Source organism: Lepisosteus platostomus, chromosome 4, assembly GCF_059453375.1.
Source record: "Lepisosteus platostomus isolate fLepPlt1 chromosome 4, fLepPlt1.hap1, whole genome shotgun sequence".
Lineage (NCBI taxonomy): Eukaryota > Metazoa > Chordata > Actinopteri > Semionotiformes > Lepisosteidae > Lepisosteus > Lepisosteus platostomus.
In genome coordinates this window covers 21092937-21109758 of record NC_142614.1, presented here as the reverse complement: position 1 = coordinate 21109758, position 16822 = coordinate 21092937, and the positions used below count along the sequence as shown (strand labels likewise).

The 16822-nt window shown below is 35.9% G+C and overlaps 1 protein-coding gene across 6 annotated transcripts in view; it reads left to right on the top strand.

Annotated features, from left to right (window-relative positions):
* The window catches only part of zbtb7c (zinc finger and BTB domain containing 7C), a 107971-nt gene that overhangs the window by 26417 nt on the left and 64732 nt on the right, over positions 1-16822 (top strand). The window contains exon 1 of one of the 6 annotated variants that reach the window (XM_088628964.1): positions 10764-10896. The exons of 3 other annotated variants lie outside the window; for them this stretch is intronic. The gene's annotated coding sequence lies outside the window, so the exon portion shown is untranslated. Of the gene's footprint in view, positions 1-10763; positions 10897-12789; positions 12833-16822 lie in introns of those variants that run through there. 2 more of the 6 variants (XM_088628958.1, XM_088628965.1) reach the window with 2 other exon arrangements.

The window sequence follows — 16822 nt, the reverse complement described above, 5'->3', positions numbered from 1 at the left end:
TTTTGTAAATGTGTTAATTAGTTACTACAATATGTCATATTGGCTTCTCATGTATTGTTAACCTTAAGTTGTTGTGATCAGGGTGTAGCAGATTGTAATGAATGTGAATTAAATAGTGCTAAATGACAATTCTTACCCAAACCAAGTTATATTTCTGCAATCAAAGTCGTTAGAATTGTAGAAAACACCAGAAGAGTAAATTATAAATACTTTTATATAAATTAATTGTAATCCTTGATTGCATCTAATGTGTCAAAGACCTTTTCACAGTAGAATATTTCCTTTGGATTAAAGACTTTCTGTGAGTTTCTAAATAAATTGTCACTGGGCATGACTTAGATTTTAATTTTGCCATTACTGACACTTATTTGCACCTGTCCAGAGAACATTACTAACTGGCTGGGAGAGGGTTGTGGGATGTTTTTGATTTTCATAAGATTTAGTACCAACTGGAGAGTGGTACAGTATGTCTCTCACTGATGTCATTTGCATGCTCACAGATGCCTGGCACCTCCTAGGAGCTGTTGCTGCACCAAAAGCCAAGAAAAATCTACAACAGTGCTTCAAAAACCTTTCCAGCTTGCAGCATACATGTCCCTTACGTTTCACTGCCTGCACACATAAAAACATGAAAGGTTAGAAGCAAGAGGAAGCCATTTAGCCCGTCAAACATGTTTGGTAGTTAGAAGCTAATTGATCCAAGTATTTCATCCAGCTGTTTCGTGAAAGAAGCCAGGATATTGGGTTCAACACCAATGATGGGCAGCTTGTTCCATACTCCCACATCCCAAATGATTTTACATTAATTAATACTAACATTGCAAGGATAACATATTTTGAACTGAACCAGAGACAACAGTTCTAATTAGAAATATTTTACTCTATTTGACATGAATTTCAATGTGAAAGGCAAGCCTGATTAAATTATCATAACTGCTCAATATTTGATTCGAAGCTTCAACAAACTACACAAAGCTCCCAATCAACAACTCCCTTTATTTGATGTCACACAACTGCTATACGCTGTGTTCAAATTTCATTTTTCAATTTTCATTTTCAACAAGGAAGTCCATGTGGTTTGGGGATTCACTCATTTGTGTAGTAGTTACTGTACATTAATCCTAGTTCAAGCTGGATACCCCTGGAATGATCATATCAGTTAAGGAGAAGTGTCTGCAAAAAAATGAAAAGAAATGAACCAGTTCAAATAATTATGATGGTTTTATTTTTTTTCAAATAAATTATGAATCAACACCAAAATGTATCAAACTATAAGTGCATCCATCATGCTATCATGCATTCGGTGATGTGCAGAGGTAAATGTTACATTTGTATGTTGCATAAAAATTAAATCTGAAGTGAAATTCTTTTAAATGAGTGATAAGTAAAAGTCATAAAGGGTGTGGGATGTAGAAGGATAAATATGCACAGTTCCAAGGCCATATGTGAGGGCGATACTAAGGAGGGATGACTGTACCAAAAGACTAGAATGACTCTGTGCACGTTTAACATGGTCATGGCTGTTCCACAATGAAGGTGATGTAATAAATAACTGGAACATGTTTCAAAGCCCACCAGTCCCCACAACATTTAAATGACTCAGTAATAAATTAACTTCCTATAATAACTTTATTGCTCTTTACAATCAGCTTTTTAAAAACTTTTATGACAGTCTAAGCACCAATTAATTGCTTCAAGCATTCATTACCCTTGTTTTATCAACCATCAGGCACAATTCCCCTTTATTTTGGTAACAGTGGAACGAAGATTGCCTTTTGTAATTTTAAATCATTTTCCCATCTAAAATACATTGAACATGGAAGACTTCTTCTGCTGCAGTTTGAACTTTATAAACAAGCATTATGTTGAGACAGAACATACTGCGAGTACTAAAGAGTTACTTAATCCACTAGCTGGACATATTACTTTTCTCAAACATTTAAATGATTTTTGGAAGCACTCTTTATCATAATGGCAGAAAATGCTTTTGTCATTGCATCTTTATTTTTGTGAAAATATGATGACATTTTTATATATACTGTATATATTTTAAAATAACATCAGGAAGAAAGATTTGCAAGGAATAGGAATTAATTTTGTTGCTGTCTTGGTTTTAAAGGCACACAACTGAAGGTGTCTGTAGTATAATATTTTGTTTGGACTAAGAGTAGTAGATAATTCTAGGTCATTTTATCATGTTCACTCTGTCCAACTGCACAAGGGTATTTCTGGTTTCAGTCCTTGAAAAGCAAGAACTGATAGCAGAAATGCAGCAACTTTTTCAGATGACCTCTATAGATAAGGCTGCACAAAAGACACGATTTGTATCATCACTACAAAGTACTGTATGCTTGGAAGAGAAGATTCTGTGCTAATTCCGATGTCAGCAGTGGCCGGACTAGCCTTGTTTTGCAGACAATGTCTGGTCACATTCTCAGAATATAATGCATTTAACAAGAGCGATTGGAGAACACACCATTATAGAAAGTGCTGTCTTGATTGATATCTAGACACACTTTTTGTATCTGTAGTAAAGTAAATTCTACAGATTTATAAAGTTTTCACTGCAGGGATATGTGCTAGTCCCTGTTGTTGACTGATTTTTGTAATAACATAATCAAGTAAATCCATTGAACCATCATTTCAAAGTAATCTGTATGCATATAAAAATTTTAGGTGTAGAACTGTCAGTTTTTTTATAGTGCTGAAACATTGTTTAGCAACACAAAGACATTTTTTTAATCTTGAATGCCCTTTCAGTAAACCTTCCATTTGTATTGATAAGCATTGCAGGCAGACAATACAAAATACAAAACAAATGTCTTTTAAAGGAAAACACTTTGGTCATAAACAAGACATTCAGGAATATAAACAACAGTGATGAACCATTATCATTGGTAAATATTCCATTTATACAAAAACAATGCTCAATGTAAGCAAAAGAAGTTCCCTGAATAACAATATGCCTTTATGAAATCTGTAACAAATGAATATATAATGTCCTCTCATACTGTATATAGCCCTGCCCTTGAGGTTATTCAAACATGGACTAAGATTTCTAACTAGTTCTAACAACCAGTTTGATTCCTAAAAATAATTGTACAAATTAATTTATTTCTGTCAGGCAAAGGATGATGTTATTAGTACAGCTATGCTTTTCTGCTTTTTCAACAAATATTTATGTATGTATGAATTTCTAGATTACTTTAATAGCTTTCTTACATGAGTCTATATTGCACTGATTACATTGATTAAAATAAATTAAAGACTCAAACAATGACACACCTCCAAATATGTACTAGAATCCTCAGCCATCTGTCTTTCTTTAATCCACAGTGTTAGCACAGTGTTATTAAATTGCAGGACCAAGGTAAGGAAGATTGACAGTGAAAATTCTTTAAAAATACAAGGAGGGTAAGCCAACATATGCTCTAACTGCATAACTTCTAAAATAGTGTTGTCTGATGTCACTTGACGCAGCAAATAAAATGAACAATGTCATGTGTCATATTCATGATGTCTGTTATAAAGAGGTTTGCAGATTTTCATAACATGAAAACACAACAGTCCATTCTGTGCTTATGCCAAAGCTTTAACAAACATGCTAAGAGTAGCACAGTTGTTAATACAGCACTGTAGTTTTCTACATAATCAAACTCCTTCTTCTATCCTGCATATTCTATATTCTTCTATCCTGGGGTAGAGGGGTGGAGTGGTGGCTCTGTGGCTAAGGATCTGTGCCTGTAGCTGGAAGGTTGCTGGTTCAAATCCTACAGCCGGCAGAGGAGTCTGTGTTGGGCCCCTGAGCAAGGCTCTTAACCCCAACTGCTCCAGGGGTGCCATACAATGGCAGACCTTGTGCTCTGACCCCAGGCTCTCTCCCTGTCTGTGTGTCTCATGGAGAGCAAGCTGGGGTATATGAAAACACAATTACTAATGCAAGAAATTGTAAAGGGTTAATAAAGTGATGTTATTATTATAATATATGTACAAAGATGTCAGTTAAGATACTCAACTAGGTCCTGTTGGTACCAGTGGTATGGAATAAAACATGACACTTAGACTTACACAGAGAAGTAAGCGTCTTCTGTAATTATGGAAGTAAATTATTTTTAAAAGCCTCACCCACCACCAAGTTTTAAATTTGACATCACATCATTTCTTGTGGAAGCTGTAGGCAGGGGAGTGAGGTAGGGGTTACTAATTTAATGCTGTTTGTGTGTGTGGAAATGCTTTATAATAACATGCACTCCAGCCAAGCAATGAACAAACAATTTAACAATAACAGAAAAAAGTAAGGTCTCCTTAACATTTCGTGGGCACATGTAGCCATTTCTCAAATTGTTGGTAGATTAAAGATTTTCACTCTAATTTAGGCAGTAAACCCCGATTCCATGTTGTCTTTTGCCCTTTTATGTTCACAACCACCGTATTTCTTAACCCAGTATTGTTTTCATGCACATTCTCATATTAAGCACAGATTAATCACCTGTTAACTGCTTGTTTTGTTTCATGCTAAGTTTTAATCTTTAATCTAACACACTGCTGGAAATATGAAAAATAATGACAGCTCACAGTATGATAGCTGGTGATCTGTGGTGCTTGGCATACAGTTCAAGCAACGTGTGTGTCTTTCTTTGAACTTAACTAACTAGAACATGCCTATCATGTAGGTTATGGTTAAAGCTAAATGTATTTGCTGTTAACACATTTTTCCCATAGTCATCATGATAATTAATCTAAATGGTTATTATCAAGGTGATACAAAAACATTCAAAGAGGAAATTTTTGTACACAAAATGTGTTTTGCCTCTTCAGAGAGGTAGTCAGAAATCAGAAATCAGCCACAAGTGTATGTCCAGAAGGTTGTGGGTTGAAGTCAAAGTCTTCTCAGTCTGTTTTGTGAATACGCTAAAAAACAAATCTTGTTACCAAGAAGGGCTAAGGAATTTTTTGAGCAGACTGGTCTTATGCCACCCACATGAGCATTGCCGATAGATTAGTTAATGCAGCATAAGAAGTGTTACTTATTCCCTTGCATTTACCGTATAGATACTCTAGCAATCGAGAATATGTGACATATTATGTCATCATATGGTGTATACTATAACTCAATGTGACAGAAATCACCACAATTGATTATAACACAGTTCTGCTCATGCTAAAGCACTGTAGGTAACTTATACCTAAAAGACCAAGCCTTTTTCTCATAGAGATAGTTTACAGTATTCCATTTTTGATTTCCCCTTAACTCCTCCTATATAGATCCGTTTTATTCATTCAGATTCCTTTCATAGTAATATAATTCCACAGAGTCCAGGATTTGTGATCAGGCTAAGAACTCAGATTTGCTTTTTAACTTACACTACAGTATTGGCACAGGTCTCTAGAATAGCATTTTTGTCTTAAATTAAGTTCTCTTCCACCTTTGCTTTTGCCCTATCATTTCCCCCCCTTTTGCTTTCACCTGGGTAAATTGTAGATTTCCAAAAGAACACAGTAAGGAGGATTTTTCTCAAGCTCAGGTTCACTCTAAGGATTTCAATTAAAGGTTTGCCATGATTTTTACTGTGACTTCAGGACTTTCTGTTTATGGTTATGTGGATTATCCTGTAGTTGATTCGAATGCACCTTCAAATGTAGTCTTGTTTTTCATACACTGGAGCACAGAGTCCTTTTGACTTGAAGTCTCAAGCTTCTTTGTTTGTACACATTTTTGTTGGTCTGCATCATATTTCAATAATCACACCCTGAGTTTGTGATTGTGGGGGTTTCCCCAATATCAATATCAATTGTTAACAGCATCTCTATATTGTTGTATAATACGTCCATGTGGCCATTTCAAATATTTTCAAGATTTTATAAGTAATTTTCTATTAGAGCTTTCTGTAATAAATTGACAAAATATTATAAAATATAACATTGTTGGAACCATTCACCCAATTCATTTTGGTATGGCTTCCCATGGTTCGGATATAGCAATATAGTGTATCAGTATATCTTTTTATGCTTTACTCTGTTTTTTACAGAGCCCAGGGCTATGTACATATCTAAAGAATACATTTAAATATCTGATTTTTAATTTACAGAGCTATTTGGCAAGGTACCATCTTAAACCTCTCTGAAATGCTCACTCTTGGTGTTCCAGTTCATACCGGCTTTCAAAAGACTGGTCTCTTGCTATAACACCCACTGGCAGATGGGGCCACAAATTTCAGCTGTTGTGTCCCATCTCTCAGGGACACTGTTCCTCTGTCTATTGGGTAGATAGAAACACCAATTTTGATTGTTAACTAAATTAATATTTTATTTATACTTCTCTGGGAGGTGGTTGAAAATGTATTTCTCAAATGAATGGCATATAAAAATGCCAATCATTGAAATATCTAATTTATGAATATTTATTTTAGTATATACAGTATAACACTGCACTGTGGACAACTGTTTAAATATTGTGTTTAAGAGTTACTAAAGTACTTGGCTTTAAAAAGACAGCAGTATGACAATTTATGTGACCATGGCAAGTATCACTGTTCTACTATTTACCAAGCTTAATCCTTCTGTTTACTTAAGAGGTTTCCCTGCTCCTGTCTCATATCTCTTCCCATAAAGCTGTATTAATTAAAAGGGTGGTGCATTATAATGAAAGTCATGCTTGTCTTCCTCATCAGATACGTTGCATTTAAATATTTGTAAAAGGGGCAGAGAAAGTCAGCATGGATTATTTTCATGTCAATAATAAAAACTGACCACCAATTTGAAGAGAACTGCATTACTGTATAGCTAAAACTCTGAAATCCATAGCAAAACATTCCCACTCTACTCCAAAAATTACAGTGCCCAATGAAAGTATTGGGACAGCAAAGTTCAAAGTCATTTTTTCTTTACAGTCAAGCAATTTGTATTTCTTATTATACATGATTGGTATAAAAGATACACTCAAAGTAATAAATATTTTTTGTTTTCTGGTAATTCCATGCATTGATTTGTTCATATCAGAATAAGTGACCATATGTTTTGGGACACTTTCACCTTAAATCCAGGGTATGAACATCAGCATTTGGTTGTACATGATAACTGCATGAAATCTGTGACTCAAGAACAGCTCAAGAATTCCCCAAAAAGATTACCAAAAAACCAAACTCTTTGTTCAAACATTTGAGATGTTTTCCCAAGCCTTTGTTGTAGCAACTTTGGGTTCTTGCCTAATTTTGGGATGCTCTGACTACAGGTTTTTTTTTCATTAACATGAAAAATGTACGCTCAATTGGACTTCAATCTGTCCATTTTAAAACTTTCCACTGTTTTTCTGATGAGTTCCTGGATTTGTTGGCTGTTTGTTTTGGGCCATGGTTGTGCTACATAGTGAAGCACTGCCGATACAGTATGTATGATATAATATTTTTTTTTTGCATAAGCAGACAAAATATCTCTGTAAATTTCAAAATTCATTCTTCTGCTGCATCATGATTTGCATCACGAGTGTTAGCTCTTGAGGTGCAAGCCCAGGCCATGACATTACCTCCACCATGTTTCTCGGGTAGGATGGTGTTCTTTGGAGCATCTGCAGCTCCTTTCTTTTGACATTTATGGACCTTGCCATTACTTTAGAGAATTTTTATCTTGGTCTCATCTATCCATTTTGCTCTAAAGCTCTGCTGGCTCAATTTTCTGCTTTCTACTGAGCAAATTCTAAGCTGGTTTTTCTGTTCTTAGTGCTGATGAGAGGTTTCCACTTTGCGGTGTAGCTTTTGTAACTCTGCTCTCTCAGTCCTCTACGAGCTGTGGATTTTGATACCTTCATTTCTGAGGCTGTTGGCAATTTCACTGACAGTTGTTTTAGGGTTTCCTTGACAGCAGTGATAATATATCTGTCATCGGCTGCAGATGTTTTTCTTTGTCCACCCTGTCTTGGCTTATTGGTAATTATACCTGTGGTTTCTTCTTCTGTATATTCCAAATTGTTAATTTGGGTATGTCCAATTTCTGTGCTATGGTTTTTCATTTTTCCCCGAGCATTTAACAGTTGAATAGTTTAAAAATGAATAGAAACCTACAGGACTGGAATTTGTCACATATGATGTAGCAAGAAATGTGTACATCGATGGAATATATATGCTGCAAAATAAGCAGAATGTGTAGAGAAGGGATACTACTAAGTAGTAGATGTTAGTGGTCACCTGTAGTGTATACATTATTTTATTTGTGAATTATATTTTCTGCTTGAAACACCATCTTAGTATTATAGAGGCCCTGTTATTATGTAGAATCTTCAATGAATCTATTGAATAGTGAGTGAAATCTGATTACTATAACTGCTCCCAGGCAATGGAGGAAATGACTGTCAGCTGTCAAAGTGTTTCAGAATTGTTGACAGATGGCAGAAAGTATATATTAACCCGTTAATATAAAAATAACCAGATGAAAAATGAAAATAAAATAAGATGAAAATAGCACAATAGCTCTCAAACAGAATCCCAAATGGAAGCTTTTATTTGAATTGCTCTGTTCATTATGTACTGTTTAACTACTCTGTTATTTCTCTTGCCTATTGTTATGTTTTGTTATTTTTTATGAGTATAAATAAGGCTTGCCACTAATCATTAATGTGCGGTGTGAAGATAAAGCTTTTGATACAAAACATTAATCATAGAACAGAAAACACCAACAATTCCATTTTTATGTGAGGTATCTCAAAGGTTTCTGACACGTGCTCTTGACACAGGAGAAAGAAAATGGTCTTTACTTGTATGTTTAGGTTTTCCCTGGCATTTAGCTTCATCCATCATTTTAATAGGGCCATCATGGATGTTGCACTCATTAGCACTTCTCAGATCTCCTAGCCAGGTGATAGTTTTACCATGCTCTTTAAGACCTTGATGTAGTCTTTCACCTACATAGTGCCCTTGACACAGTATAGACAAGTAACATCTTGGCCAAAGATACTGTGGCTGCACCGTCTGACATAGAAAAACTCTCACAATTAAGTATTTTTGTCCTAATGAGAATGAGAATTACAGTATGTAGTAAATGTTGGTGAAAAGGCAATCCAGAAAAGCAATGAGTTTGTAATGGATGCAGCCTAAAGATTGTATTCATCTGCTAAAGATTTCTATTTTTTTTTATTACTATCTTTTGTGGTGACAATTGTTTTCTGGACAGACTTGTTTTGGCCAGCTTTGAAATAAAGTGTTTCTTTTGGACCCCACCTCTGTTAAGCCTGTGTTTAAAAGTAAAGCTGTTATGTTATGACATAAAGAAGAGTGCTAGAAATGTACCCTGTGGTGTTTCTCTTTGACACTCCTTGTGGGGGCAGTTAATTTTATGTCTGACATCTTATGAGACACAAATCTTTTGAAAGTCATACCTGTGCTTCTGGTTTTAAGGTATGGATTGCCTACCAACACAACATCTACACTTGACTTTTAAAAAACATTTAAGATGATAAATTCCTTTTTATTGTATTGCTGTAAACAATGACAGAGGCGAGGTGATCAGGTTATTTTAAACCCATCTCCCTCCCCTATCCCCATTACTCATTTAAGACATACAAATGGAGGTCAAAGGTTTAGGAAGTATGGCTTTACAGTTATTACGCTGCACCATGACAACGGAAAACATAAATAAAAACATGTCTCTTATCATCAAGAGACATTTAATCCTCTAACCTTGCCCATACTCAATTCTACTTCCCCATACCATCATTCCCACTACCTATGTGGACCTAAAAAGTCTTATTTCTTGCATTGTTCTGTGTATTGAATAACATATGGAAAAAAAGAAGAACACATGGCAGCACAATCAAAAGTCAATTTGTTCAGATATTCAATAGCTAATCAAGGAAAGATGCTTTTTTAAGTGGTCATGGAATTATTTAACTTATTTAACAGAGTTTTAAAGCACGGTTCAGGAGGAGGTTAAACGTTAACATCACCAACAACTGATCACCTTCTAGGTAGAAGTGTAATGGATCAAGAACTCGCTCGCCCCTCACACATTGCTTCTTATCTCTGCATGTAATCATCACGCCTTTAACAGCTTGCTGGCTCATCACTTGTATGGAGAGGGGGGCATGGGCTCTGACTTGTCCTAATTGTTGTTCTCTCAACCAGGTGAGACCAACCAGTTAAACAATCTAACTCAAAACATCCTCTACTCCAACATTAGAGTTTGGCTGACCTACAAAAGTGAAAAAACATCGAAGGTCTCATGAAGTACTTGCTTTTCCACCACAAAATTGGAGTAGATCATGGTTACACCAGGTATACCTCTCCCTAACTGGTTAGAAATCAGCCCTAGGAACTTGAACTTGGGCTTGAGCCCCCAGACCTACTGTACAGTACTGTACCACACTCATTTCAAATTTGAAATAATGTAAGAGGAATTGGAATCCAGGTCCCTTGAGGATTTGCTTTAAAATCCTTTCCTAAAATCTTTTCCTTCTATCTGTCATGGTGACAATCAAAGGCAAAAGAAAATGTCTTTGTGAAGACTGCAAACAACTGTGTAGGAAATTCAATGTCAGGTGTTGTCGCCTGTAGAAATTACAGCTTGTGATGGTAAGCAGATTGGAATGTCCTAAAAAGACTCTACCATGTTGCACAATGTTACTGCCTCAGGGGTGAAAAAAGCCAGACCTACTGTATTGACCGTTTAGGATGAATTGCACTCTCACAAAATAGTGTCGTGGCTTGTAGCTTTAAGGATTTAAGAAGTAGTAAATATAAAGCTTTAGGTAGCTCCGCCTTAGTGCTTTGTTAAATGGATTTTTGCATCTTAACCACCAACTTTTGAGGTAGTGGCCACAGTCAATGCACACTGTCATTTGCCTACGTGTCATTAAGTTCTCTAAACATCAGGAGGACAAGAAGGCAGACATATCATCTCTGTTCTCAGGTGAGACCTGCCTTATCTCTCTCGTTACTGTTGGTTGTAACTGCATTACCACCAAAGACAATAGCAGAAGGGACATTTTGTATCATGCTACTGTAACAGATACTACTGTATGCTCATAAAACTTTACTGATTCTCATTTTTAGGTCACCTTTTGGAGGATAAATAGATATCATGAACATTTCACTTTGAGAAGGTGTAGCTAAAACAGCCCAAATACTGTATATGTGTATATGTCTTAAGAAATGCAGCTCTTTGTGATGTTGAGAAAGCACATTTGAATTTTCTTTTCTAAGGAGCAATTGCTGCTCCATCAAATCTGAGCATTTCTTTCCAGGTTCTTACATAGTACATTTAACAATCTGCTGAAATGTGTACAACACAGAAGTTGGAGTTATTTTAAAACATAATAGTTTATGACCAGAAGTTTTCTGCAATTGTAAATAAATTGGGTTGTCATTAAAAAGAAACAAACATTTGTTTCTGTTAATAATTCTCTCCACCCAGTGGGATGAGGCATTCTAAAATATTTAAAACAGATGTATTATACAAGATGTAACATTGTAACAGTGTTACTATTGCTAGACAATTACTTTTGTCTACTTTTGTCAGAACCCAGTACACCTTAATTGATCAGCTTTAGAATGTGCATAGGTTGCATGATGTAAACCATCATGTAAATTAACCTCAAGTTAATTATCATGCTAGAAAAAGGACCAGCATGGAAAGGACTATACCTGAAAATGAAGAGCCAGTACACACTACAGCACAACCACATTGGAATTCAGCACAGCATACTTTTAAATGTAATTATTTAACCAGATATATTAACTGAGAGCAAAATCACATTTATATTGACAACCTAGAGTGTGACCCCTCATAGAGCAGGGTTTTGACTAGAGCAGCGCTTGATTGAAGTTCCTGGCTCAAGAATACAACAATAGTGTATAATGCAAGACTTGAACTTACAACTGTTCATCTGGAGTCTGCTACTCCTCGCTACTGATGTATATAGACATACTATGTGCATTTCATCAATTTCCCTACAAGATTAATAAAGTATTATCTATCTATCATTAAAGAGAGAAAACATAAACTTGTTTTCTTAGCAAGGCCTTCACTTCTCAAATGACAAGAGTTCTCCTAAATTTAATCGACTAATACTTTGTTTTGTAAATCACAGTAACAATACTATGCAAGGCAGTATTTCTACCTGGGGATGAACACTTAATTAGCCACATAAATAACTGGTTATTCCAAAGTGGAAGAGGAGAAAATAATATGATTTAATAAATATGAACCGTTTAAATGTGTTTGTATTTGCACATGAAGGATGGATTTTTAAAAACATTTTTTTTAAATTCCCTGGATCCCAGTGATGCATTGAAAAAAAAAGACTGGGACAAAAAAAGTTTTCTTCAAGACGTTTTCCTTGCATGTTTTGTTTTACAAAGGTCACATTCAAGGATATTTTTTTTCTTGCCTATATGGTTGGTAATAAACTTTGATCTTCTTAGCTAATAGCTACACCAACCTTCTGATTCACAATACCAGCCATGTACCCTCATTATTCTGATACATCTACAATATATGCAAACATATAGATGAAAACTTTGTGTAGGCTGATGAACTGATGAACTGCAGTTGCATTGTGACAGCAAAATGAAATCAGATTTAGCTTAATGTAATGTAGTTTAATGTAATGTAATATTTAATGTAATGTAATGGCACTACCTCCTTACAAAGGTTAAGTAACTCTCTCTTATCATCAGTACGCATCAGTCCTGCCATACATCGACCAAGAGGAGTAGGTCTGTGGGGTCTGTGGTGTCTGGCAGTGTGCTTTTTGAAGATGCTGGTTTCACTTTGTAAGATAAAAGGATTCAGAATTTCAGACAGGCAAGGAAACAGAATACAAACTGGTCCAGAGCATTCTAAGGTCAGAAATGTTTTCACTTATTTCTTGTAAAGGACATACTGAGAAGACTGAACAGAAAATAGTAGGTGGAGGTAATGGAGGGGGGAGTAGTCATTTCTTTAGGGTAATATTTATTTAGAGATTAACATTTAGAGTGAAATCTTATGACAAAACAATCATATTACAGAATTTAAACAATTGTCCTTATGGTATTCAAATGATTTGAAGGTTGATCCAAGCTTTGGGGATATATCTAAAATAATCTAACTCTTGATATATAGAGACTTCCTCTCTGCAGATTCACGAGAATCACAGGAAATGAATTGTACTTAGTGTTAGTAAGTAGGCCTTGATAGTTGAAGATGATGTGTAAGCTGAGAGGTGGGCAGCTTCCTGTAATGCCACACATATTAAAGTTGAAAAATGGAAAGGTTTGGTCAGGAAGCTCTGTTTCACTAAAACATTTTTTTTAAAATTTCCACTCCAATATAGGCCAAATTTCTCTAGGTCAGATAGGTGAGATACTGATTTTGGGCTGAGCTTTAGCTGACCCCGTTCTGTCTGCCATTGCTGCTGCAAAACAGTTTTAATCTGAAATTGCCATTAATGGAAATTTATCATACCAGAGTGGATATGTACAGTAGCATGAGAAACACTTGGATGCATCTTAAAGACAACGTGTTTGCAATGTTCATTTATCTCAGGGAGTGACTTCATATCTCCAACGTTTCAAACATTAGTGTCCAGTGGATTGCTGAGCATGTTATGGGATAAGAGATATTTTTAGTCCAGTCAAATCTCCAGTTTGTGGGAACAAGCTGAATAGTCATTCCTCATATTCAGTGTAAAATAATAAAGCTCAAATGGATCTTTAGCTACAGACCTCCACAACATTCACATTTTAAAAACACACCAAAACATAAGTTAAACAACACCAGCCCAAATTTTTTGCAGATCCAATTTTTGAAATACCAGAAATCATACGGTGTAAACTATGCTTACGCAAATTATTTCATGGACGGAATAAGAAACATTTGGTTTCTTTTCCAGAAGACAGGTGTGTTCCCTCTTGCTCAGCATGTCTTTTTGGATCTTTTACAGTGACTTTCAGCAGATGTGAAACAAATGATGTTCTGTAGCAGAAAGGCAGAAGCTAGTAACAACTAGTAATATTTCAATATGTTGTTGAATGAAATTTACTATTCTATAGTTAGACATTAAGGCAGACTAACTACAACCTAGGGAACAATGGAAAAAAACCTTACTTGAGTAATTATGAATCTATGTAAACTGGTCCTTTAGAGGTTAAACTACTTTCAATATATATTTTGTGATTATAACAAAGAGTCTGTGTCATTTAACATGTTGGCAGTGAATTCATGCTCCATGATGATAGACGTTGTTGTTAAAAATATTTCATTCACATGTCTCCATAATTATTTCTTACATTTATTATTACATTTTTTGTAGGCAGGTTTGTGAAGTTAGATTTTTTTAATTGGCAAATGTCGCTGATATGTGTGGGCAACACCCTTAACTCAATAGTCTAGAACAGGCAGCTATTTGTAAACTTGTGGCCTGCAAAGGAGCAAGCTGAGGTTGATTCCATACTGAAAAGTAGAAAAGAATAAACTTTCTTTTTACATTTTAGCATTTAATTAACTTTTCCTTGTACAGTTGATGCAATGTTTGTTGATTAATTTGGGTTTTGATTATGCATTGTACACATCAATGAATTGTCCGTGCAGTGTGAAAGTACTTTTTAAAGAAAATGGCTAAATCACATAGTTTTTGTCGGACAAATGTGGAGCCTGAATTCTATTTATTCCCTGAAGCCAAGTTTACTACTACAATTCAAAATCACCATACATTATTATTAATTATTTTGGCCGACACTTTTTTTCGCAAAGTAGCTTACATTTGTATTTATTTATACAACTGGGCATTTTACTAGAGCAAACCAGAATTGAACCTGCATCCTTCCAACGGTAAGTACAGAGCCCTAAGTTGCAAGACTCCATAGTGCTACCATATAGGAGGTGTGGATGCATGCAAAACCGTTTTATATACTGTACTGTATATCCTGAAGCACATTTGCATGCTCTCAAATTTCATGTGTTTTTGTGAAGTTCACTGTGGCCATTTGGAAGAGGGGTGATAAAAACACCGTATGTCCTACAGAGATGTTTTGATATTGTTTGGCAAAGCAAGACAGTGAGCCTGACTTTCACAGTTACCATACCTTCCCTGACAGAAGAGGGCTTGTGCCCCAAAATCACCTTTCTCGGTGTTGCAGTTTTCTGTGGCTGACTGTGACCTTTGGTACGCGTAAGGTGAGAACAGGCTTTTGGAGCCTCTGAGTGAAAGAGGAGAAGGAAAGTGTGAAGCACTAGGAGCTGCGAGGTTGCCTCAGTGAGAGCAGCTGTGAGGAGGACAGAGTGGGCGGAAGTGGTGCAGTTCGTGGGTAGGTTTCAGAATCCTGCAGCAGATTCCCATCTCTCTTAGTACTGTAAGTCTTCTATCTTTCTGGTTAACCCTCTATGCCACGTCCTTTTATAATATAAAAAAAACAATAATTGTAAAAATTATGTATTTTGTTTTGTTGGCTGATGCTGGCTGTGAAGCCAGGGGCACAGTTCATTTATCTATGCAAAACAAGAATAAGGTCTCTGTGATGAAGCAACAAGGACTATAATATTGTGGGAAAGTACATTTTACACTTTTGGAAACTTCTGTGGGCTTACATTACATTTTTGTAATATTTCTAAAACAAAAGCATTATAATTTGTGTGTGCATAGCTTTCAACAGCAGATAAGATATTAGTTAATAGGGCACACAATTGTTTTTTCCCTTGCAATGAAGAAGAGGACAATTATATTTCTACTAGAATGCTGACAGCAAATTCAGTCAGTTCTCGGCTTTGTCAAAAGCTCTTTAACATCAGATGACCCATCCACTGGTTGCTTCATCTCTGCCTCCTGCTGTGTCTCACAGCTGGGGATGCAGTCATGACTTCCCATTTAATCCTGGTATTTCCAAAAGGTTTGTTTTACTTATTATATTATTATAGGCTATTTCTTGAATTAAAGACAACTGAGTCCATACATCCATTTTCTGACCACTTGATCCAATACGGGGTTGCAGGGGACCTGGAATCTATCCCAGCAAGAAACAGGCACAATGCAGGATACAGCCTGAATGAAGTGCCCATCCATCACAGGGCACACACAGACACAGACACACTCACACCATGGCCAGCTTTCCCAGCAGCCATTTCACCCACCAGTATGTCTTTGAACTATGGGAGCAAACCAGAGCACTTGGAAGAAACCCACACAAATAAGCGGAAAACATATAAACTCCACACAGATAGCACACCCGACCTGGAATTGTATCCAGGGCCCCAAGAGCTACAAGGCAGCACTACTAACTGCTTTGCCACTGTGCCACCCCACAACTGAATCATTTACAAACTTACATACAGTCCATTTTTAAAGACATTACTTCTTTTTACATTTTCGGTTTTGAGACATGTAAAGTACTTAAAATTTCATTTGCAATGAATGATATCAATTTTAGTATTATCTGACAGAAATGCATTAGTCAGGTCTGTGAAGAAATAGTCTACTGACCACTTGTGCACTCTTACCGTTACAGGCAATGATTTTTTGATGCAGTCAGCTGAATCCTTTATGAAAGAACCATACATGTGTCATCTAGGTTTTTTTTAGCATATTTATTCCCTTTACATTTTAGGTTCTTCAAACAAGTATCCTATTTTTGTTAAATTTCAATATGTGACAAAATCTTAACATCTGATCAGTTTGAAAAATAAAAGTATAATAAAAGAAATACAAAATCTGCATTTTGCACTGCAAAAACTGTATTTTGCTGTATATCAGTTTTCCACGGCTGTTTGTGACCTTCATTAGACTTAAGGTGAGAGGAGGATTTGGAGACTCTAAACAAAAGGGGAATAGGAAATTGTAAGGTTGCTTTTTCATCAGTTT